This window comes from Mastigoproctus giganteus, chromosome 13 (assembly GCF_048544385.1).
Source record: "Mastigoproctus giganteus isolate SK-2022 chromosome 13, ASM4854438v1, whole genome shotgun sequence".
Classification (NCBI taxonomy): Eukaryota; Metazoa; Arthropoda; class Arachnida; order Uropygi; family Thelyphonidae; genus Mastigoproctus; species Mastigoproctus giganteus.
The window spans coordinates 109,305,573-109,329,615 of record NC_143587.1 but is presented as its reverse complement, the minus strand read 5'-3'; the positions used below and the strand labels follow the sequence as shown (position 1 = coordinate 109,329,615).

At 36.2% G+C, this 24,043-nt stretch overlaps 1 protein-coding gene across 1 annotated transcript in view; it reads left to right on the top strand.

Annotated features, from left to right (window-relative positions):
• LOC150076349 (uncharacterized) overlaps positions 1–24,043 on the top strand; it is a 231,160-nt gene that overhangs the window by 106,988 nt on the left and 100,129 nt on the right. The gene's annotated exons all lie outside the window — the stretch shown is intronic.

Here is a 24,043-nt window from a genome sequence, read left to right as displayed (position 1 = left end):
AGTACAATGTCTACAGACAGGATAGGAAGGGAGGAGGGGTTATGCTATTAGTTAAGAAACACATAAAATCCAAGGAACTGAAGCCAGTCGACATCGCTGGACAGTGCAGTGTCGAGTCAGTTTGGTGTGACATAAGCATTGGGAGATCAAATTGAGAGTAGGAGTGTGCTATAGGCCTAATGACTCTGATGAGTATAATAAGAAACTGTACAGAGAAATAGAGTGGGCCAGTAAATCAGAGAGTCTTATAATGGGAGATTTTAATTTCCCAGATATTGACTGGAATTTGGGGGCTGGTCACTCACACACTAGCAAGGCTTTTGTGGATTTATTGGATGATTGTTTTCTACATCAGCATGTTCGGGAGGCAACTAGAGGGAGTAATACTGTTGATTTGATTATCAGTAGTGATTCTTCATGCATTAAGAATCTGCAGATAAATCAACCACTAGGTAGCAGTGATCACAGTGTGCTGAAGTGGGAGTTACTCAAAGAGGTAACTACCATTAGGGGTAAAGGGAAGGGGTATTGCTTTCGTAAAGGCGACTATGATGGACTGAGACAGTATTTAAATTCTATACAGTGGGATCAACTGATGATGTTACCAACAGCAAATTCAAAATGGGAAGCATTCAAAGAACTTATCTTGGAAGCTACTAGGCTTTACATACCAACTAAGAAATATTGTTCAAGGTTTAGGCCTAAATGGATGTCAGATGAACTAATGAGGCATATGGCAGAGAAGAAAAATGCATGGGATACATACAAATTAACACGTGACACAGAAGCCTATGATAGATACAAGTTGATCTGTAACCAAGTTACAAAGGAGGTTAGGCAGGCGAAGGCAGATTACGAGAGATCCTTGGCAAGGGATGCGAAGAAAAACAGCAAAGAGTTCTTTACTTATGTAAACTCTAGAAGGAAGGGGATCAATCAGATTGGTCCACTTGATATCGATGGGTCAACTGTTGATGACCCTGCTCAGGTAGCTAACAAACTAAATGAATATTTTGTATCGACATTCACACATGAGGAGTTATTCAGCGAGGGGAATGCCAGAGGAGTATTCAACTCTAGCAGTAAGCTAGAGAATCTTGTAATAACTGAGAGTAAAGTGGAGGAGAAATTGTTGAAGATAAACACAAGAAAGGCACCTGGGGTGGATGGGATCTATCCAGTTATATTAAAGGAGGCAGCAAAGGAAGTAAGCAAACCCTTAGCCATAATTATGAGAGCTTCCTTGGACTCAGGGGAGGTACCCATGGACTGGAGATTTGCAAATGTGACCCCAATTCACAAGGGAGGATCAAAGGCTGACACAAGTAATTATAGACCTGTGAGTTTAACTTCTGTTCCCGGAAAATTAATGGAGGCACTGGTTAAAGAAGCACTGCAGGATCATCTAGACAAGACTTCAGTTATAGCTCAGACACAGCATGGTTTTGTTAAGGGGAAGTCTTGCCTGACCAATTTGATTGGATACTATGATGCAGTCACAAAAGAACTGGATGCAGGGAATAACTTTGATATTATATACTTGGATCTTAGAAAGGCTTTTGATACTGTTGCACATGGAAGACTGCTGCACAAATTGGAGCAGTGTGGCATTGGAGGCAAATTGCTGCTATGGATAAAGGGGTGGTTGAGGGGGAGAAGACAGAGAGTGGTAATCAATGGACACTGCTCATCGTGGACTAATGTTATTAGTGGAGTCTCTCAGGGTTCAGTATTGGGTCCTTTATTGTTTTCTGTATTTATAAATGATATTGATGATGGTATATCAAGCTTAATGTCCAAGTTTGCAGACGATACGAAGGTTGGCAGGGTTGTCAAGGACACTACTGACTTTATGTTGCTGCAACAGGATCTGGAAAGGTTGAGCAGATGGGCTGAGAGGTGACAAATGAAGTTTAACATTGACAAATGTAAAGTACTACATATGGGAAACAGCAACCCCAGCAACGTATCAACTCTGTGGTACTACACTGACAGTGGTAGAGAATGAAAGGGACTTGGGGGTGGTTGTGCAGGCAGATATGAAGTTCTCTGAGCAGTGCAGACGGGCTGCAAGAGTAGCTCATGGTGTATTGTCAATGATATATAGGAATTTTTTTAGCAGGGATAAGGAGGTGATTATTCCCTTGTATAAGGCAATGGTCAGGCCACACCTAGAGTACTGTATACATGCCTGGAGGCCTCATTTCAAGAAGGATGTAGAGCTGCTGGAACGAGTACAGAGAAAGGCAACAAGATTAGTGAATGGAACAAAGGGGTGCTCTTACGAAGAAAGGCTTAAGTTTTGCGAATTACAGTGTCTGGAGACTAGGCACCAGCAAGGTGATCTGATAGAGGTGTATAAAGCCTTGAATGGTTTAAGCATGCTCAATGCTGATGGGATTCTTCCTTTAGCTCAGAAAAATCACCTGAGAGGGCATAAATTCAAATTGAGGGAAGACAGATGTAGGATAGACGTGCGGAAATTTGCCTTTAGCCAGCGGGTGGTTGGTAGGTGGAACAGACTTCCATCCCTTGTCGTGGAAGTTGATAGCCTAAATAAGTTTAAGGCTCAGCTGGACAGGTATTTCGAACGAACAGAGGGGTGAAGTGGAAGTGGTTATTTTTTATTTATTTATTTTACTTTATTTTTTTAAATTTTTTATTTTTTTTTGGCTGATGCTGCATAAGCTTGCTTTCTTGCATCAAATGCCTCTACTAATGCTAATGCTAACTGCTTAGGCATCACACCTTTTCTAATGCATTTGTGAAGAGCCTTGCCAGTTTTTGTGTTATGTCTCTTCCTCCCAATTTTAACAACTGTACAGTAACTTAATCTTCCCCCGGGGCTTTCCGATTTTTGATTTTCTTCAATGCATGTTCTACCTCATCAGGAAGAATATTGGGTATGTCGTATGTGTTGCTACTTTACAATCCATCTTCCCCACTGCTGGTATCATTCCCTCGTTCCTTGTATAATTCTCTATAGTAGTCTTCTGCTATTTGAATTATGCGTTCTCTGCTGTTTATAAGTACACCATCTCTATTCTTCAGTTTCAGTATCATTTATCTTTCTGTATTACTGCTCGTGGCTGCTGATTCAAATCCTTTGTTTTCTCTTTTTATGCTTATTCTACTTTTCTTGTGTTAAATCTTCTTATATGCTCTCTGAGTCTCTTTGTAATGGCTTTGCATAACTCAGTATACTCAATTTTCTCCCTGTCAGTGTTTTTCTTGATCTTCATTTGTCGTCTTCGGTTCATCATGACAAGTGTTTCTTGACTAATTTTTTCTTCTTTGGATTTCTGTTTCCCTATAGGTTTCTTGGGGTTTATCACTTTCAGAAAGTTGTAATATTCCTCGTCGATATCTTGGTCCTGAGCAGTCTGCAGAAGCTCAAACTTGTTCTTAAGTTCCAGTACATACTGCTTTTTCTCCTCCTCTGTTATCTCAAAGACCTTTGTATTATTTACTCAAGTCAGTTTTTTCCTTTCCTTTCCTACATCTATATCAAGTGTACATCTTACCATTCTGTGATCACTTCCAACATTTACCTTATTCAGGATGGTAACATCATTCACAATATATCTTCTGTTAGTGAGGGTGAAGTCGATTTTATTAGTTGTTAATCCATTTGGACTCTTCCATGTCCACGTTCTGTTTACCCTTTTCTTGAAAAAAAGTGTTCATTACTGACAGTCCTTGAGATTCTTCAAATTCCACATGTGTTTCACCTCTTTTATTTCTTTCCCCAATTCCAAAATTTCCTATAGTTCCTCTTTCTGCGCTGTTTTGCCTTTTTCCAACCTTAGCATTGAAGTCCCCCATAATAATAGTGTAGTGGGTTTTCTGCTCATCTAGAAGACTCTCAATTTCAGTGTACATTTCTTCAACCTCTTCATCATCATGGCTCGATGTTGGTGCATAAATCATTATAATCTTTAGCTTGTACCTCTTAGAAATCTTGAGTATTAGTCTTGACACCCTTGGTGATGTACTTTTGAATTCCAAAATGTTGTTTTTAAAATCTTTATATTAGTCAGAATATTAGTCAGGTATAACTTAAAACGGCATAAATCAGATATAACTTAAAATGGCATAAATCAGATATAACTTAAAACGGCATCGTTTTAAGTTATATCTCATATTGTGAATACCTTCACAACGAGTTGCCATGATATTGCAATACTTCGAATAAGTAACACTTCACCTAAGGAGAAGACTAATGTTACTTATTCTCAGATGGATACCACCACCCAGATGGCACCGTTTCAGGGCTATTTGGCCCATCTTCAGTGGGTGGGTAGGTACCCGAGTGATGCAATGATGGCAAAACAGTTATGAAGTATAACTCCACAATATGAGAGATGCCTGATGGTGTATCACTCGGGTACCTACCCCCCCACCGAATAAGGGCCAAATAGCCCTGAAACGGCACCAGGGGGAACTTGATGATGTCGGGAATTTCCAAGAATAGGTAACAACTTCTCCCTCTCCACTGGGGAAGCATTGCCTATTCGAGGAGTTTGAGTTTTTGAGTGGTGTGAGTTGAAGGAGTTACTGTCCCTTTCATTCTTCTACACCTTTTCTTTTCCTCTTCCACTCCTACTATTACTTTCCCTCTATCTTTTTGCTTTTCTAAGTCTAATAGGGACAACTGGATAGTCAAGTTATTATTCCACACAAATACAAAATAGCCGTGAAACGGTGCCGTCTGGGTGGTGGTGGTATCCATCTGAGAATAAGTAACATTAGTCTTCTCCTTAGGTGAAGTGTTACTTATTCGAAGTAGTGAAATATCGTGGCAACTCGTTGTGAAGGTATTCACAATATGAGATATAACTTAAAGCGATGCTGTTTTACTAATATTCTGATTTATTCAGATTAGCTTTGTATTTCTGATGCGCTTGCACTATATTTATACATAGTCTAGACCAGGGGTGGGCCACATCCGGCCCGCAACGATGTTGAATCCGGCCCCCTCGGTAAATGCATAAATATAGAAAATCCATACCTGACTACACTCGCCGTAAACGTTCGGCTTAATTCGGTGCAATCGGGAATCGTGGCCAGTACAACAGTAACCAAGTGATTCTACGCAGCGTCAAAGAGTTATTTCCTAATTATTATTGTAGCATCGATCGAAAGAAGTTCCTTTGGGTTTGACTTCTTATTGAAAAAAATAATATTGGCCTTTTCTAATTATTACAATTTTTAATTTAATATAATTTATAGCCCATAAAATGAGCCAATTAAAAAAAAAAGAAAAATTGATGCCGAATGCCGCATTTTCAATGATAATTGGACATTCAGATATTTTTTTAAAAAATACATTAATAATTTGGTAATTCAAGTAATATAACATTTTTTAGGTTCTGATTTTTTTTTATTAAATTGTTCAATCTATTCCGGCCCGCATCATGATGCGAAAATTTCATTCGGCCCGCATCATGATACGAAAATTTCATTCGGCCCGCTGACGAAAAAAGTTGCCCACCCCTGGTCTAGACTCTTCCATAGCTTGAGGCTTATGCCCTAAACGCTTTAGTTATTTTCTATCTATGAAGGAAATGAGATAGGGGCAAAAATCTGTTTTTATTTTTCAGTGAAACTCCCCTGAACTTCAATACTTGTTCCATTTTGTTGGCAATGAGGAAGTACCAGACAAATAAAATTCTTTTTCCTGTCCAACAAAGAATGTAGAAACAGCAGACTTCAGTTGATTATCATCAGCAAAGCAGCTTCCACGTAAGGTTTTCTTGAAGTGTCAAAACAGGAAGTAGTCACCGGGGGCCAGATCTGGCCTTTGAGATGAATGGGTAAGTTCTGTAAAGTCACAGTCTCTCAAAGCAGCAGCAACAGCATGTGAGCTGTGACTGGTGTGTTGTTGTGAAGAAGAAGCACATCTCTGGAAAGTTTTCTGTTAGGTTGTACAGTAGGGATGCATATGACTCCCCAGTGACTGTCTGCTTGTGTTCCAAGTAGTGAATGTACAAAATTCCCTCAGGTGGCCATAATCTTGCCAGCTGAAGGTTATGTCCGAAATGTTTTGGGTGGGAGGGAGAACCCTTTTGCTTCCATTCCATTGCATTGATTCGTGCTTGGTCTCAGGATCCCAGTGATGAACCCATGTTTCATCGTCCGTAACAATTTTGGAGATGAACGTTTCAGGATCCCTTCCTTAAAGCTCTAAAAATTCTCTTTTCAACACGGTATTCTGAATTTCTTCTGCACATGGGGTCAGAAATCTGGGGCCCACCTTGCACTGACCTTAGTCATCCCCAAATGTTCACGGGGGATGGTTAAAAACTGGTCCCTCAGATATGTCACATTCCCTAGAGATTTGGGATACCTATAAATGTCTGTCATTCAGCACAAGGGTTTCCACAGCTTTGCACATTACTGGAGTGGTCACTGTCACAGGCCTTCCTGGATGTGGATCATCTTTGATGGACTCTCTTGATCCCACTATGTTTTTACGTTGTGCTGCTGTAACAGAAAGAAGGAAGACACCTATATCAAATTATGGATTTGCTGAAATTGGATCATCAAGCTTCTCACCAAAGAAGAAAATGGACCAAAGGCCATTCACGAAAGGATGGTGGCTGTGTATGGCAACAGTGCACCTTCAGAGTACCAGGTGAAATTCTGGTAAAAACAATTCAAGTGGTAGATCCCACAGTTATATTTCGGTGATTCATGAATCACTGAAATATAACTATGGGATCTACCTTAGCTAGAAAATTTATTGAATTCCCCTCGTAATTGGAGAATTTTCACATTCTTGGAAATTAAAGCTAAGCTGTAAATCTAATCTCTGTTTGAAGAGAAATGAAGAATGATGTTATGAAACTACATTTCAACAAGACCTCTACTGAACAGAAAATTTTCAATTTCTTCAAAAATGCAAATATAATTATTAATACAAATGCAGATATAGTTGTTAACCTTTAACACATTAATTAAAGTTAAACGTTAAAAATCATTTTGTTTTTTTGAATGATTTGAACTCTTTATATACAATAAAACTGGAAACTCATGAGTAAACATAGTACAACAAGACTAAGAAGAAGATGGAAAAATTATCTATCCTAAACTCAACAAACAGAATGAAAAGTTGTTAGTAGCAGTATAAACTTTGTTTTGAATATTTTCCTGTTTTTTTTTTTTTTTTTCGTTTTCTTTTCATCATATTTGTGTTCATGAAATCACCCATAACAAGACATTCACACTTGCTTGCCCATTCATTCTGCATGTAGAGGTTCATATCCTACTCTTCTGATTTTTAGTGTACCCCTACTTTCATTTTACCTTTGCTACCAACTGCCTCACAACACAGATTCTCTACTGGCATAGGAAGTTTATGAATCTGGAAAAGCTTTTGTTATTCTCAGGCTCCTTTTGATAAGGGGTGTATAAAATTAATTATATAAGTAAATTAATAAACAGACTAAAATCAGACTACAGGAGTTTATGTACAGTTAGTATGTTCATCTAAATAACATACTGTATTTCAGGAAATGGTTTCACCCTCCATGGTTAAGATGTATGCCTCTTTGATATCTATTTCCAACAATGGGGAAAACATTTGGTGACCAATCACAATGTTAGAAAATTAGCATACATCCAGGGCTATTCCTAGAGTTGCAAAGCATACACTGACAAATTAAAAATGACACTGGAGTGTAAGTGTAAAGTGTGTTTAGAGTCAAACAGCACCAGGGGTTCCTTCATCTCCGCATAGTTTTCATTGTCATGTGATACAGTACGCTGTAAAGATCAGAGGTTTAAAAGTGTGTGGATCTTGTGATGTGTAATGTCATGTACCATTGTTCTTCTGGCCTATTAGCCACTGGGCCCCTGATGGGGCCCAAAGTTGCCCACGCTAAACCTTGTGGAGGTTGACCAGGTACACCACCAGTTTTAGATTTTTACTCTGGCAGGTCCTGCCACCTAATTTCCTGAGATTTCAGTGGCTAAGAGAAGAGAGCATGCTGTGAGGGTTGTACGCTGAAAATGAATAGTGCCAAAAGGTCAAGTGTTTGATTTTGATGTTTTAATTTTTGAAGTGTGGGATGTCTTCTGTTTGTTTAGACAGAGTAGAGGGGGAGACTGAAGACTGTGGGAAAGGCATAAATATGGGGATAATAGAGAAGGCACCCCCCAAGGAGGTCAGTGGAGCAGGCCCATGCCCTACCAGGAGAAGAAAAGGGGGTGGTGAGGAGGGGAGGAGATGAAAAAAGACCATCTCCTCTCCTCCACCCCGCCGGGAAGAGGGAAAGAAAGAGACCAGACAAGGCGCCCAGCTCAGATCGCCAAAATGGCGTGAAATCACAGATAAGTGTCTCAGTTTAGGTTGAAAGTGGTCATGCATGGGAGCGGAGACCCATCCAGGTTTGTGTCCAAACCAGTTAAGTCCACAGTAGTTAGTATGGTCCTGTCGTCGTCTCAATCGTTGAAAAGTGGGTCACGTTGTGCAGAGGTAGTCATTCATCAGACAATTCAGACTGCTGTCTGGTCCAGGGTAAGGTTCAGATGTCATCATTGGAGTCCTGTTTCACTAGGATTGAGACCGTTTCCCAAAGGTAGTAGGTCAAACGATCCATTCTCTTGGTTTATGCAAGTGTCATATTCGGTCTATGGTTCTGATGTCTATGATTCTTAAGGGAGTGGAAGAGTTCTCTGCCTTGCGAAGACATTCTGTGCAAATTGGGTAAATGCATGGTAGTGGTCCTCATTCTGTGTAATCTGATGTTCTTGGTTTCTCGGCAAGAAGTGTATTTTCATAATTAATATTCATTGCAGATCCTCATATAAGGGACAGTCGTGGGTAAGGTGGTCCCAAGTTTCATCCTGTCCACAGGAACAATGTGGATTCTCAGAGATGCCAAAGTCATAAGAGCTTTCTTCTGAAGGAGCCATGTCGAGTGAGGAAAAATGTATGGAGGCCAGGTGAAAACCAGGCCAGAAAGTGCAAGTAGACTTGTTGAATTTCAGGGAAGAATTTCCGTGTTACTGCCCCTTTTGTCGATGACGACCATCTGTCTTGCCATGTTTGTTGGAGGTCGGCAGTAAACCGTTGTGTCTCAGATTTATTGGTGTTCGCAGGGTCGGTTGTGAAGCCAATTCAGGTGGCAACCCTTCCTTTTGATAACTGGTGGAGTAGCCCACAGTGCACAATTTCCAGGTCCAGGGAAAGAGATCCTACAAGGTACCTGGAGCAAGTGGGTGCTGACCGTACAGCATGCTCTTGAGATTGTTAGCAAAATGGAACACTAGATGGTATCCAATTTATGCTTGTTCACGGCCGTTGTTGCTTTCTTATACCAAACACCAGCTGCATAGGATAAAGCCAGGATGAAGATGGTCTTGTGGAAGAGAGCTAGTGCCCTTTTTTTCAGGTGCGTGTGCGTGCAGCTGCATTTTTTTTCTCATTTCAGTTTCCATGGCTATAGAATGCATTGACATGCATCAACAACTTGCCCATTTCCTAGGCCATACTATACACTGACTCTTTGAGTGCACTGCCTCCTTTACAAAAAAGCCTATCACCTTCTCACCCAATAATGAAGCAAATCTGAATCTGGATGTGGTATTTTCAGAACATTAATATTCAGAACATTCCAGATATTGACTGGAACTTGTGGGTTGGTCACTCACACACTAGCAAGACTTGTTGATTTATTGGATGATTGTTTTCTGCAGCAGCATGTTCGAGAGTAACCAGAGAGGGTAATACTCTTGATCTGGTCATCAGCAGTGATTATGTGTGCATTAAGAATTTGCAGATAAAGGAACCACTAGGTGGTGATCACAGTGTACTGATGTGGGATTTACTTAAAGATATAAATACTATCAGGGGTAAAGGGAAGAGTTTTTGTTTTCATAAAGGTGACTACAGTGGTCTCATACAGTTTTTAAATTCTATACAATGGAACCAACTGAAGATGTTGCCAACAGCAAATTCTAAATGGGAAGCATTCGAGGAATTGATCTTGGAAACTACTAGGCTTTTCATACCGATTAAGAAATAGTGCTCAAGGTTTAGGCCTAAATGGATGTCAGATGAACTAATGAGACTCGTGGAAGAGAAGAAAGCATATAAATTATCAGGTGACACAGAAGCCTATGGTATATATATGTTAGTCTGTAATGAAATCACAAAGGAGGTTAGGCAAGCGAAGGCAGATTACAAGAAAGCTTTGGCAAAGGATGCTAAGAAAAACAGCAAAGACTTCTTTACTTATATAAAATCTAGAAGGAAGGGGATGAATCAGGTTAGTCCACATGATATCAGTGGTTCAACTGTTGATGATCCTGCTCAGATAGCTGACAAACTGAATGATTATTTTGCTTCTATGTTCACACATGAGGAATTCTGTACGGAAGTGGAGGAAGCTTATTAAACTCTAACAGTGAGCTTAATGATTTTGAAATAATTGAGAGCAAAGTGGAGGAGAAATTGTTGAAGTTAAACATAAGAAAAGCACCTGGGGTGAAGGGATCTATCCAGTTATATTAAAGGAGGCGGCAAAGGAAGTAAACAAACCCTTAGCCATAATTATGAGAGCATCCTTGGACTCAAGGGAAGTCCCCACAGACTGGAGATATGCAAATGTATCCCAATTCACAAAGGGGGATCAGAAGGTGACACAGGTAATTACAGACCTGTTAGTTTAACTTCTCTTCTGGGGAAAATAATGGAGTCACTGGTTAAAGATGCATTGCAGGATCATCTAGACAAGACTGCAGCAATAATTCAAACACAGCATGGATTTGTTAAAGGAAAGTCTTGTCTGGCAAATTTGATTGGATAATATGATGTCGTTATAGAGGAACTGGATGCAAAAAATAATTTTGATATCATATACTTGGATTTCAGGAAAGCTTTTGATACTATTGTGCATGGAAGACTACTGTACATATTGAAGCAGTATAGTATTAAGGGCAAATTGCTACAATGGATAAAAGGGTAGTTGAGTGGGGGAAGACAGAGAGTGGTAATCAATAGATACTGCTCTTTGTGGACTAATGTTATTAGTGGAGTCCCCAAGGGTTCGGTGTTGGATCCATTATTGTTTTGTATATTTATCAATGACATAGTTGAAGGTATATCAGGCTTATTGTTGAAGTTTTGCTGATGACACAAAGGTTGGCAGGGCTGTTAATGACAGTATGCTAATGCAACAGGATCAAGAAAAGTTAGGCAGACTGGCTGAGAAGCAGCAACTGAAGTTTATCATTGACAAATGCAAAGTACTGCATATGGGTAGAAGTAACTCCAGCGAAACGTACCGATTGTGTGGTATATATCGCTGGGGTTTCATTCTCTACTACCATAATACACTTATGGTGGTAGAGAATGAAAAGACCAGGGAGTAATTGTGCAGTCAGATATGAAGTTTTCTGAGCAGTGCAGGTCATTGGGCATTGTCAATGATATGCCAGCATTTTGCTAGTAGGGAAAAGGAGGTGATTATCCCTTTGTATAAGTACTCAAGGAATAGCTTGACCATGCCTTGAGTACTGCGTATGGACGACTCATTTTAGAAAGGATGTAGTTTCTTGAGTGAGTATAGAGAAGGGCAACAAGATTGGTGAGGGGAACAAAGGGGTTCCCTTACCAAGAAAGACTTAAGTTCTGCAAATTGCAGTATCTGGAAACTAGACACCTGCGAGGTGATCTGATTGACGTATGGGTTGAGCAGGCTCAATTCTGATTGGTTTCTTCCTCTTTCTCGGAATATGAACCTGAAGGGGCATAAATTCAAATTGAGGAAAGACAGTTGTAGATTAAATGTGCGGAAATTTTCCATTAGTCCGCAGGTAGTTGATTGCTGGAACAAACTTCCATCTGTCGTTGTGGAAGTTGAAATCTTAAAATAAATTCGAGGAACTGGACAAACGTTTAGAGGAAATTGATGCACAAAATGGTTTTTTTTTGACTGATGGTACAGTCAGAAACATAAGCTTGGTACAGTCCTGCTACATAAGCTTGCTTTCTTGCATCATGTGCCTCTGCTACTAGTACCAGTCGTTCTCTGTTGGATTCTGGAAACGTGTTGGCATTCCTGGGAATAAGCATGCAAATCAAGCTGCCAAAAAATCCTCTTTCCTCTGATCTTGCAAACTTTCAATCACTATATACAGATTATAAGTGCATCATGGAAAGGGTTAAGATACATTTGACTTTATTTATTTGGCAGACCAATACGTAGTAAATAGAAATGAAATGAATCACAGAACAGTAGTTGTGGCTGATATTTCTTTGTGGTTCTTTATTGCTTCAGATGAAATAAATAGGAGGAAGTAGTACTACTTTGAGTATATATTGGCCATACATATGTTGATTTTTTTCTACTTATGCGGTATGATCCATTACACTGTAGTGGATCATACCTCATAAGTGTCCATTATTCACTGACAGTGTCCATTATCAAAGCATCTACATTACAGGTTTTATCATACATACAGGACCATTGATATTATCACATCTTATAAGGAATAATTTAAATATTGATGAATTATTTGTGTTTTTAAAGTGTATTTAGGTTTTGACCATTTTTAATATACAGGTAATCACCGTATAACATGTTACTTCTATAACATGGTTTCACTCGAACACGGTGATATAATTGTGGCAAATCTGCATAATGCAGTATTTTTGAGCTTTTATGAGGGGGGGAATCCTGCTGGATGTAATTTTTCAACATTTCCATTCTTGTTTGTGAAGCCACACTTTTGACTCGCTTGTTGTTCTGCAAAAAAAAAAAAAATGATTGAGAAATCCCTGTATTTTATTTTTTTTGGAAAATCCCCATGTTAGATTCTGTGTTATTGAACTTGTGCTTTTTTGAGACCATAAAAAATTGACTTCGAAGCATGTAGTTTGTGACTTTTAAGGTTTTTATAAGGTTATTTTGGTTTTATTTGATCATTTATAAATTTTTTGGGTATGTATTACTAAACTTTGTTCTTAAGAACCGTATTGAAATAATTTCTTTGTTGTGAATTCCAGCCCTGAATTCTGCTCCTACGAAAGTAAAAAAGCACTGCTCAAAAGAACCTTTATTTCTCTAGAATCAAAGATACAAATTTTAGATAGTCTTAAAAAAGGGGAAAGATATCATACATTGGAAAAAGTTTAAATTTAAATGAAGCAACAATCTGGACCATAAAGAAAAACGAACAGAAAATTAGAACTTCTGTTGCTGCAGGGTTTTTCATTTCAGTAAATATCACAGTTCACCTACGAATACCAATAATTGAGAAAATGGAAAAAGCACTTGGATTGACAATAGCAGTAAAAAACAGATCCCAATAGATGCAATGCAGTTAAACAAAAGGCACTAAAAATGTTATAACCATTTAAAAGAAAATGGAGAATCTTCTGTTAATCTGGAGTTTATTGCCAGTAAAGGTTGGTTTGAGCAATTTAAAAATCACTTCTCATTACATAATATAAGAATTTAAGGGAAAAGTGCATTGGGTGATAATGAAGCTGCCAAGAAGTATGCAGAGGATTTCAGAAAATTATTGAAGAGTATGGATACACGCCACACATCAAGTTTTCAAGGCTGACGAGACAGGTCTTTGGTGGAAAAAAATGCCCAACAGAACATTTATTTCAGAAACAGAGAAAACTGCACCAGGTTTTAAGGCATCAAAAGATCGTGTAATGTTACTTATGTGCAGTAATGTATCAGGAGATTACATGATAAAACCTTGCTAGTTTATAGATCCTCTAATCCTCATGCAATGAAAGGTGTAAATAAAAACAAATGCCACACAGATATATTGGAAAGCAAATATAAAAGCTTGGTAACTACCAATTTTTTTTGAAGAATGGTTCCTAAATTTTTTTGTGCCAGCTGTGCAAAATTATTTAAAGCGAAAAAAATCTAGATTTCAGTTTTGTTACTGTGCTTGTTATTGGTTATCGGTTAATGCGCCAGGCCATCCAAAAGATTAAGTCAGCATTTCTCAAACTGTGTTTTACATGACCACTAGTGCTCCGTGAGATGTGAACATGTGTTCCACGAAAAATCGCAATTAATAATTAAAAAAATAAAATGAATTTTGCATATTTTTAGCATACACCACTTTTGTATCATTATAATATTTAACATCATTTTTTTTTTTGGTTAATATACTGGCATAGACTAATAATCAAATAGACCATGCCATGGAACACTATTTTGGCGAGCTTTGCATAGAGAAGTATGCGTAGAGATAATGACACCTACAAAAAAGTAGCAGTATAGTGATCTAATATGTGATTCATATGCGATTTAGCCTGGAGTACATGGGTTGGAGAGGAGGAGGAAGCGAACTGATAACATAACTAAACTCACTTCCTTGTATAAATTTTTTTTGATAATTATTAGTACAGTAATACCCCGAAGTTACGCGATAGGTGGGTCCGACGAAAATCGCTTAAATCGAATTCGCATAAGTCGGAGTACAACTTTGTATATATAAATACATATATATTTTGTTTAATTGGGACCAAGGACTAACAAAAACACTAGTTTAGAAGAAAAATATTTAATAAAATTGCAGTTCTTTATTAATACAAAATAAAGATATTAAAAATGAACATATTAATACAAAATATGTATTAAAAAATAAATGAGTTACGTGAAAAATGTTATTTCGATGTCGATGGCTTCATAAAATCTAACAAATTCGTCTGACGACACAGCACCTTTTTTTCACGCAAAATTTCTTCGTGGCAAGCTAATAATTTTTTTATTCCTTGCTTTGTAGCTATAACGCGTTCTTTGTTGGATTCTGTTTTCTAAAATTTTTAAGCCCTTTTCAATTGAGCTGAGATATTTTGTCAAGCTTGCAATTGTCATGTGTTTTTCTGGTGGAACTGGGTCTGAAGTGTCGGATACTTCAGTGACGTTTTGCTCACGCATCTCTATGAGCTCATTCATTGTCAGCTCCTGACTATGTGAATCCAACAGCTCTTGACATCATCACCATTGACTTCCAAATCTAATTGCCTGGCAAGATTAACAACTTCTTCTATCACATGAGCGACATGATCAGTTTCTGGCATTGTTTTCGTCTCGGTTTTGAAAAAAAAAACGGACAAAGTTACTTCCAGACACCATTCAATGTTTTTTTGTGAATTTCATCCCAAGATTCTTCAATGATTCTTACGGCATCTAAAACATTGAATTGTTTCCAAAAGTCTTTAACAGATATCTCACTATTTTGTCTCATAGCTTCATTCAGACGTGCAAACGAACGCCTCGTGTAGTAAGCCTTGAATGTTTTGATGACCCCCTGATCCATCGGTTGAAGCAAGCTGGTTGTGTTTGGAGGCAAAAGGACAACTTTCACATGTGGGTTGAAATTAATTAGGGTGGTAGGAGGGTGACCGGGTGCATTGTCAATAAGAAGCATCACTTTAAATGGAATCTGTTTAGACTTGCAGTAATGTTCGACTTCGGGTATGAAGTAGTGACCAAACCAGTCCTCAAAAACGGAAGCTGTCACCCAAGCTTTATGATTTGACTTCCAGATAACTGGTAAGCTAATTTTAGATATATACCAATCGAAAACATCAAGAACCGCGTAACTCCGAGTTCGCGTAAGTCAGGGTATTACTGTATTTCAAAATATTATTACTAAAATATTTGACCATAAATTTATGGTTGAAATGAAAAAGAACTCAATATTGTCACACTTCAAAATGAGGATGAACAATCGCAGCCTTTTGTTCTCCAGAAATCCGAAGTAAATAAACAGGAACCAACTAATAAAAGACGAAAACGAAAGTATGATGACAGTTATTTGAATTTCGGCTTTACATGTGTTGGAAATAAAGATGCTCCTGATGCACAGTGCATTGTATGTAATAAAATATTAGCAAATAGTTCTTTGGCTTCCACTAAACTTATGTTTGTTTTGTAAGTGTTCCGTGAATATGTTATGAGATGAAAAGTGTTCCGTGACTAAGAAAATTTGGGAAACGCTGATTTAAGTAATCCAAACGTTGAAGTAATGTTCCTACCACCGAATATAACTTCTTTAATTCAGCCTTTAGATCAGCGTTTCCCAATCGGGGTCCATAGAAGCTTTGAGGGGGTCCACAAGAAAAAAATTGTATTTCGGGGTTCCATAATATGAGCTAAAGGGTTCATGATAAAATATTATAAATAAAATAATTTGTTAAATAAAAATAAATAAAAAAAATAATAATAAAATAAACTAATGTCATAGAAAAGTCCAGAAATTCACAGTTAGAAGATACTCGTATTTTCTGGAACCTTCTTTAGTTGACGCAAAAAAGAAATTTCTTTCGATAGAAAATTCTTGAAGAAGAAAACATTTAAGCACCGACTAACCTAGAAAGAGTCAGTCAGTCAGAGGCAGTCATTTCATTCTATAGTAAGTAATCGGCATCGTCGTGGTGAAATCTATTGTTTGTGTTATTGAACATTATTGTTCTAGTGAACTATATTTCCATTAGTACCTACAAGCAGCGGCACGCTGCTTGTAGGTACTAATGTTGGCAAAAAGGGCAATTGCCTTGGGCCCCAATCAACAGGGGGCCCCAAAGTCCCCAAATCAATATTCTATAAACTTATTTTTGTAGTAAAAAAATCAGAAATTAAATTTCGCTCCCATATCTGGGGACCCTAGATTGCAGGTGTGATGCAGGCATATGGCAACGTATAAAATATAAACACCTTGGCGCAGGGCAGAGCGCATTGCCGTGTACAGACCAACCCTATCCTGTAATGTATTTTCTACGGGACCTTAGAGTCTCATTCTGCCCCCTATTCTGCTGACGAGGGTCGAAGGACTTCCAGTGCCCTCCAGCGGCAAAATCAGCACGGTAGTAAATGATATCTACTACTTATCAACAGTAACCAGAGCAAATATATAACTGAATTTTATTGTTTTTATTTCAAAATAGAAACCATCTCCGTGAAATGGGCCATTATAGGTGTCGATCTTAAAATCCTATATCACATTACACGGTTAGAAGAATAAAATTCAGTTACATTTGCTCTGGTTATTGTTGATAAGTAGTAGATATCATTTACCACCGCATTGATTTTGCCGCTGGAGGTCCTTCGGCCCGAATGGGATTTTAAGATTGACAACTATAATGGGCCGTGTCATCCCCGTGGTACAGATAGTACATATGGCTGATCGCTGATATCAACATAGTGTGTGCCAACAAGTGTATTGTTACCAATAAGTGTATAAGTTACAAACGTTGTTTAATAAATAAAGAGAAAATTCGAGGTAGGTACTAATACTAGTATTTTGTTTGTTTTGTTGTTAAAATATTTATTTTATATTTAATACTGATTCTAACACATGATTTGGCACAGGCTCTTTCCCGCGATAATGTACAATTAATTTAAACAAATTTTCTTTCATTTTATTTTCTGTAATTGGGGTAGAATACTGGATTTCTATTTTACATTGTACATTCAAATATTATTTTACTTATTTATGAAAAACGATTAGATGAATAAAGTAAAAAAATAATAAATTATACAATATACGAATATAAAAATAATATTTTAGGGCGATGAAAAGAATGTACAAATCTGGGTTTCAAAAAAGAAAGAAGCAGAAAGAAAGAAAGAATTAGAGAGGCAGAATTTAAAAAAGAAACAAACCTCATTACAGGATTTTGTAGCAATAAAAATCGAGATGACAGCAGCAAAACAGAAGAAAATAAGATAGAAAATGAACCTTCCAACTCTACAGTATCAGCCAGTGTTATTATTGATCAAATTGAAAACAATACCAACAACGCAACTGTTTACAATATTAATGATAACAATGATAAAAATATTAATACAAACAATATCAATGATAATAATGATCAAAATATTAATACAAACAATATCAATGATAATAATGATAAAAATACAAATGCAATACATACAAATAATATCAAACATAAAACATACACTAGTAAATAGTGTATGTTTTATGTTTCTCAATAAAACAAATTTCGCAAAACTCAATAAAATCACAAATGATTTTATTGAGTTTTGCCTTCGTGAAAAACTGCAAAATTTTGGAAACATTAAAAATTCAAATCGAAATTTTAATTGTGATGGAAAAATCATTACAAGAAAATTAAACAAATCCCATTTCTATATAAGTAGAGCTAATGGTACCACAGAAAAAAGAGTGGTTAATATTTTCAGAAACCACAAAATCTGTGTACTGTTTTATTTGTAAATTGTTTTCAGTTAAATCAAAAAAAATGATTAGTTACTGGATGTAATGATTGGAAACATATTGTTGATATTTTAAAAAGGCATGACGAGTCTAAAGAACATAAGGAAAATATGTGTGTGTACGTAAAGCGCTTGAAAAGTGTAGGAAGAATTGATTTAGAGTTGATAAAAGCTTATGAAAAACAAAAAAATTATTGGCGCGAGGTTCTAAAAAGAGTTGTTGCGACTGTGAAACTGTTAGCTTCATTAGGGTTGGGAGTCCGAGGGCATGATAGTAGTGCAGGAAATTTTATGAGTTGCTTAGAATACTTAGCTAATTTTTATGTTTTTGAAAACCCACTTAGAAACTTATGGTAAATGTGGTAAGGGAGAGGTGAATTATCTTTCTAATACTATGTGTGACGAATTCATACATCTAGTGGCCGCTAACATAAAAAATACAATTATTAATGAAATCAAACAGGCTAAATACTTTTCACTTATTGTTGACTCTACTCCCGACATAAGTCACACAGATCAATTATCATTTATTATATGATATTTAGATAAAGAAAATAAAATTCAGGAATGTTTCTTGTCTTTCCTACATACTGAAAAGCATGATGCTAGCTACTTAGAAAATATTATAACTTCAAAATTAACGGAATATGGTTTAGATATCCAAAACTGTCGAGGACAATCTTACGACAATGCAGCCAACATGTCCGGGATATACAGCGGGTTACAAGCAAAGATTAAGAGCATAGTAAAACTGCATTTTATGTCCTTTGTGCAGCTCATAGCCTAAATTTAGTGGGAAATTCTGCTGCAGAAGCTTGTGCAAAAGCACTCCATTTCTTAGGTTTTATTCAAAATTTATTTGTATTTTTCTCTTCTACAAAGAGATGGGATATTTTAATGAGAGCAACTGCAAAAGGAAATGTAACATTAAAAAAAATTGTTCTACAAGATGGTCCTCAAGAGCAGATGCAATTTTAGCTGTTAAGATGAATTTTTTAGCCATAAAAGAAACTTTATTTAAAACTTTTGAAGATTGTAATGAAAAACCTGTAACAAAATTAGAAGCAAAAAAGCTATATGAAACTTTGAAGATTTTGAAACAACACTTTTATTTTTCATATTGAATGCAACTAATAAAAGTCTTCAAAATAAAAATTCTGATTTACACAATGCCGTAAATCTTTTAAAATTGTTATCTTTGTACATATCAGAAGACATTCGAAACAACAATGAATTTTTTTGATACTATAGAGTCAGAATGTTTTGCATTAACAAACAATACAAATTATGAGTCAGACAAAGGGAGAAAACGCAAAAGAAAATTACATTTTGATGAGAAAAGAGATGGAAATGAGGATGTGCAACTGGCAGGCAAACAAGGATTTATAACGAATTGTTTGAATGTTATCTGGGATCAGTTGGTATCAGACATTCAAAGACATGTTGAGGCTTATCAAAATATTTTAAATTATTTTGCCATATTAATAAATATCAACTTAAAAGAAATTTCGCCAAATGAGTACGATGAATGTATTTTAAATTTAATAAATACATATTCAAATGACATCGATGTTAGTACTTTTAAGGAAGAACTTACCCACTTTGTACATTTTGAAAAAAAATGAAAATTTAAATTCTCCTTTATTAATGTATAAAGCGATTCAAGAAGGGCTAGTTTCTATGTTTCCTAATGTGGACATAATTTTAAAAATATATTTAACCATACATGTTTCTAACGCATCGGCAGAGCGTTCTTTCAATGTACTTAAAAGAATTAAGAATTACATTAGAAATTCTTTAGTCCGAGAAAAATTATGCAATTTTCAATATTATGCATTTAAAATGGGGTTGATTGTAATGAGCTGATTGATAATTTTGCAGCTCAAAAAGCACGGAAAGTGAACATATAATAATGTTCTTAAAATTTTCATTGTAATTACGACTTTTATTAGGTAATTTGTTATGTTCCGTTAAGAATTATTTTTAATTTATAGAAATTTGCTTTGTTATATTAAATATATATTATTCTAATTCTCGTTTAATTAATCTAGTTTATTATTTATTGCCATAAAAGTACTTAAACACCAATTGAGTTCATTTATGACTTTTTCTTGTGGATTATACTTAATCTATGTATAAAAGTTCTTTATAAATGTCATACATGTAATTTTGTTTTATTTTTAATAAAATTATATCTACAATTATTATTATTTAGCTTTTTGCATGGGTAAGAGTATACCGGAGGCGGAATATCCCCCCCCCCCCAAAGAAAAATTTAGCACTATACATGGGCCCCCCAAATTCAAATTTGCCCGGGCCCCATGAAGCTATAACACGCCGCTGCCTACAGGCATTTCCAACATTAAATATTTAATGTTAATAATATTATTATTGTTTTCAGATTACCCATGGCTCGCAAACAAGAAAACAAGACAATATTTGACTGAATATCTGCTGTATGGTTTTATTGAATCACCAGAGAATATCACAAAACCAATGTGTCTTATATGTATGTATGACTGTGCTGTCTAATGATAGCATGAAGCCAAGTAAGCCATTTCGTCACCATTTGGAGACAAGGCACAGCGAAAAGAAAAATAAATCAGTGGAGTATTTCCGAAAACTACAAGACAATTTTCGAGGAAGAAACAAATTGGATTAGATTTTTAGTAAACAAGCAAGCAATAAAGATAGTGGTTTATTAGCATCATATGAAATCAGCAAAATCTGGAAAGCCACATAGCATTGGTGAAACTGTCATCTTGCCTTCGATATCAATTGTAATTTCAACAATGTTAAACAAAAATGCACGTGAAATTACCGATAACCTTCCTTTGGGCAATAACACAATATCCAGATGCATTGATGAAATGTCTGAAGATGTAGAAAATCAACTTATTGCTCAATTATGAGTGAAACAGTTTGAAATGCAACTCGATGAATCAACTTTGATGGGCAACGAAGCACTTTTATTGGCATATGTAAGATGTATGGATGATAATCAACTCAGAGAGGAAATGCTTTTTGCAAGATTCCTCAAAACAGATACTAAAGGTGAAACAATATTTAAGGAAGTCTAATCTTATTTTAGAGAAAAAAATATTCCATTCGAAAATTTAATGGCTTGTGCTACTGATGCGCTCCTTCTATAGTCGGTAGGTACAGAGGGTTTATCACTCATTTAAAAAATGCATTGCCAAAAGTATTTTGCATACATTGCGTGATTCACCGCCAACATCTGGTGGCGAAGAGATTGAGTGGACGTCTTCATGAAGCCTTAACTCTTGTAATAAAAGCTGTCAACCTCATTAAGGCTAATGCTCTTCAAGATTGTCTCTTTCGCAAATTTTGTGATGAAAATGAAGAAGGATTTGACCGTCTTGTACTGCATACAGAGGTGCAATGGTTGTCTAAAGGCAATTGTCTTTGTTGCTTCGTCATCCTTTGGGACAGTATTGTATCATTTCTAAACGAAAAGTTGATTGGAAAACAGTTGGTCACCATGAAAACAGACATATTTTACCTCTCAGATGTGTTTGAAAAACTGAATTCTCTTAATAAGCTGCAGCAAGGACATAATTGTGATTTAATATCTAACAAAGAAGCCATTAATGCATTCCTAGGAAAACTCAAATTGTACAGTCTTAATATCTCACGCCATGCATTTGACCAGTTTCCAAACCTTGCTTCAGTTAGCAGTGATTTAAAAGATGATTATTGTGTTGTGTATGTTGATCATTTAAAAAAAAAATTATGAAGACATGCAAGTTCGGTTCAAGGACCTACTAGAACTGAACATCCCAGATTGGGTGCTGATTCCATTTGGGGTAAATGTTGCTGATGTTGAAATTGATTTACAAGAGGAACTTGTTGAATTGCGGTCTGATGAGACAGTCCGAAGTCTATTCAAAAAAGGAAAGCATGATGTATGGAAGAATAGTGACATTGCATGTAAATATCCACTTTTATGGTAGAAAGCTAAAATGTATGTCATTGTTTTACTCAATCTTATCTTGTGGAATCTGGCTTTAGTTGTGTAACACAGTTGTTAACAAAAAATCGTAATCGACTTGATACAGTAAAAAGAGGTGATCTTCATCTGACTCTCACAAAATTGGAGCCAGATATTAAAATGCTAATATCAAAACATCAGCCACAAGGATCTCATTAGTAGGGCCTATTTAATGGATCCTATTTAATAGCCTTAGGAATAAATTTATATATGTTGTTTGAAATAGTATTTAAAAAAAATTTTTTTTTACTAATTCTGTCATTACAAGTAAAAATATGTTTCAGTTTTATCAATTAAAGTTTTCAAAATTTGTAATTTACATTTTTTATATTATATTGGAATTGTTTAATTATTAGCTTTTACTAACCTACAAATAAATATTTCATTTAGGAATATTACATATGCGTGTATGGGGATCCACATACGTAAAGTTAGGACTCAGGGGGTCCACAAGCAAAAAAAGTTGGGAACCCTTGCTTTAGATCAAGAATTATAATGCCTACCTTTAAAACTCATTATGGATTTTGGAAAAAATTGATTCCAAATAAATCGAAGTGATGGAGGCATGGAAACATTTTTCATTTGTGGACTGTATTGGAATTATAGCTTTATCGCTCAAAGAAGTAAAACCATCAACATTAAATGTGTGTAGGAAAAATGTATGGCCAGAGTCAGTTCATTCTGGAAATATGGTCGAACTAGCAGAAAACTGAATCAGTGCGATAGTAGAACTTGCAATAGAACTTGCTAAATCGGTAGGAGGGGGAAGGTTTTGACGATGTGACTATTGGAGACTTTAAAGAGTTACTAGTAGAAAAAGAGGCTGCCGAAGCGGATTTGGTGGAAATGGCATTGGAGGTAAATCAAGTCAATTCAGAGGTGATAGCGCAGATAAATTCTGATGTTCCAAATACGGGAAGGCATAAACTTAGCCAAGCAATTAGAATCTTATTTTTTGAATGCAGATCCTTCGACTGAAAGGAGTGCAAAGTTCAAAAAGGAGCTTAAAAAATTCTTAGCTCCATACAACGAAATTTACAAAGATCTATCAAGCAAAAGCAAACAAACCCAGATTACTGATTTTTTAAAGCGTGCGGAAGATACACGAAATCTAAATGCTGCAGAAGAAAGTTCAGACGGTGAAGATATTCTGCAACAGAGAAAACGTTCTAGTTTGTTTGTGCTTAGCAGCAATGAGGAGGAAAAAAATTAAATGAATGTACATTATCTGACATATATGTATCACAGTTTGTAAGACATTTGTTCAGTTATTACTATTTTTAATAAAAATTAAGTTTCCAATAGTTTTAAAAAAATGGTGTATTTTTGTCAGCTTTTGGAACATAACCCCCTCATTTTTACTGGTTCTTAGTTCTCTATAACACGGTTTTGCACTACACGAGATTTTATAGGAACCACCATGTTATACGAGGGTTACCTGACTTCATTGTAATTTAATGATAGTTTATTCTGCAAAGGAAGTGGAAACACCTAGTGAATGTGTGAAAAGGCATAATTAGCCTTAGTTGCTCTTGGGCTAATAAACAATAATAACTCTGTAGATATTTTCTCTATAAATGTTTTAGTAGATTTTGAGTTGGTTTGCTTCAAAAATAATACAAGGCAGAGATTACTATTTTTATGGAGAGGTGCATGTTTTGTTTTTCTGCCATTTTTTCATGCTAGTAGTAGTGTGAATGAATTAATGTAGCAGTGATTTAAATGCTTTAACTGTCTTTTTTTTTTATAAGCTTCCTTACCAAAGGTCAGTGACATGATTATTGCATAACAATTTAGTTCTTTCACT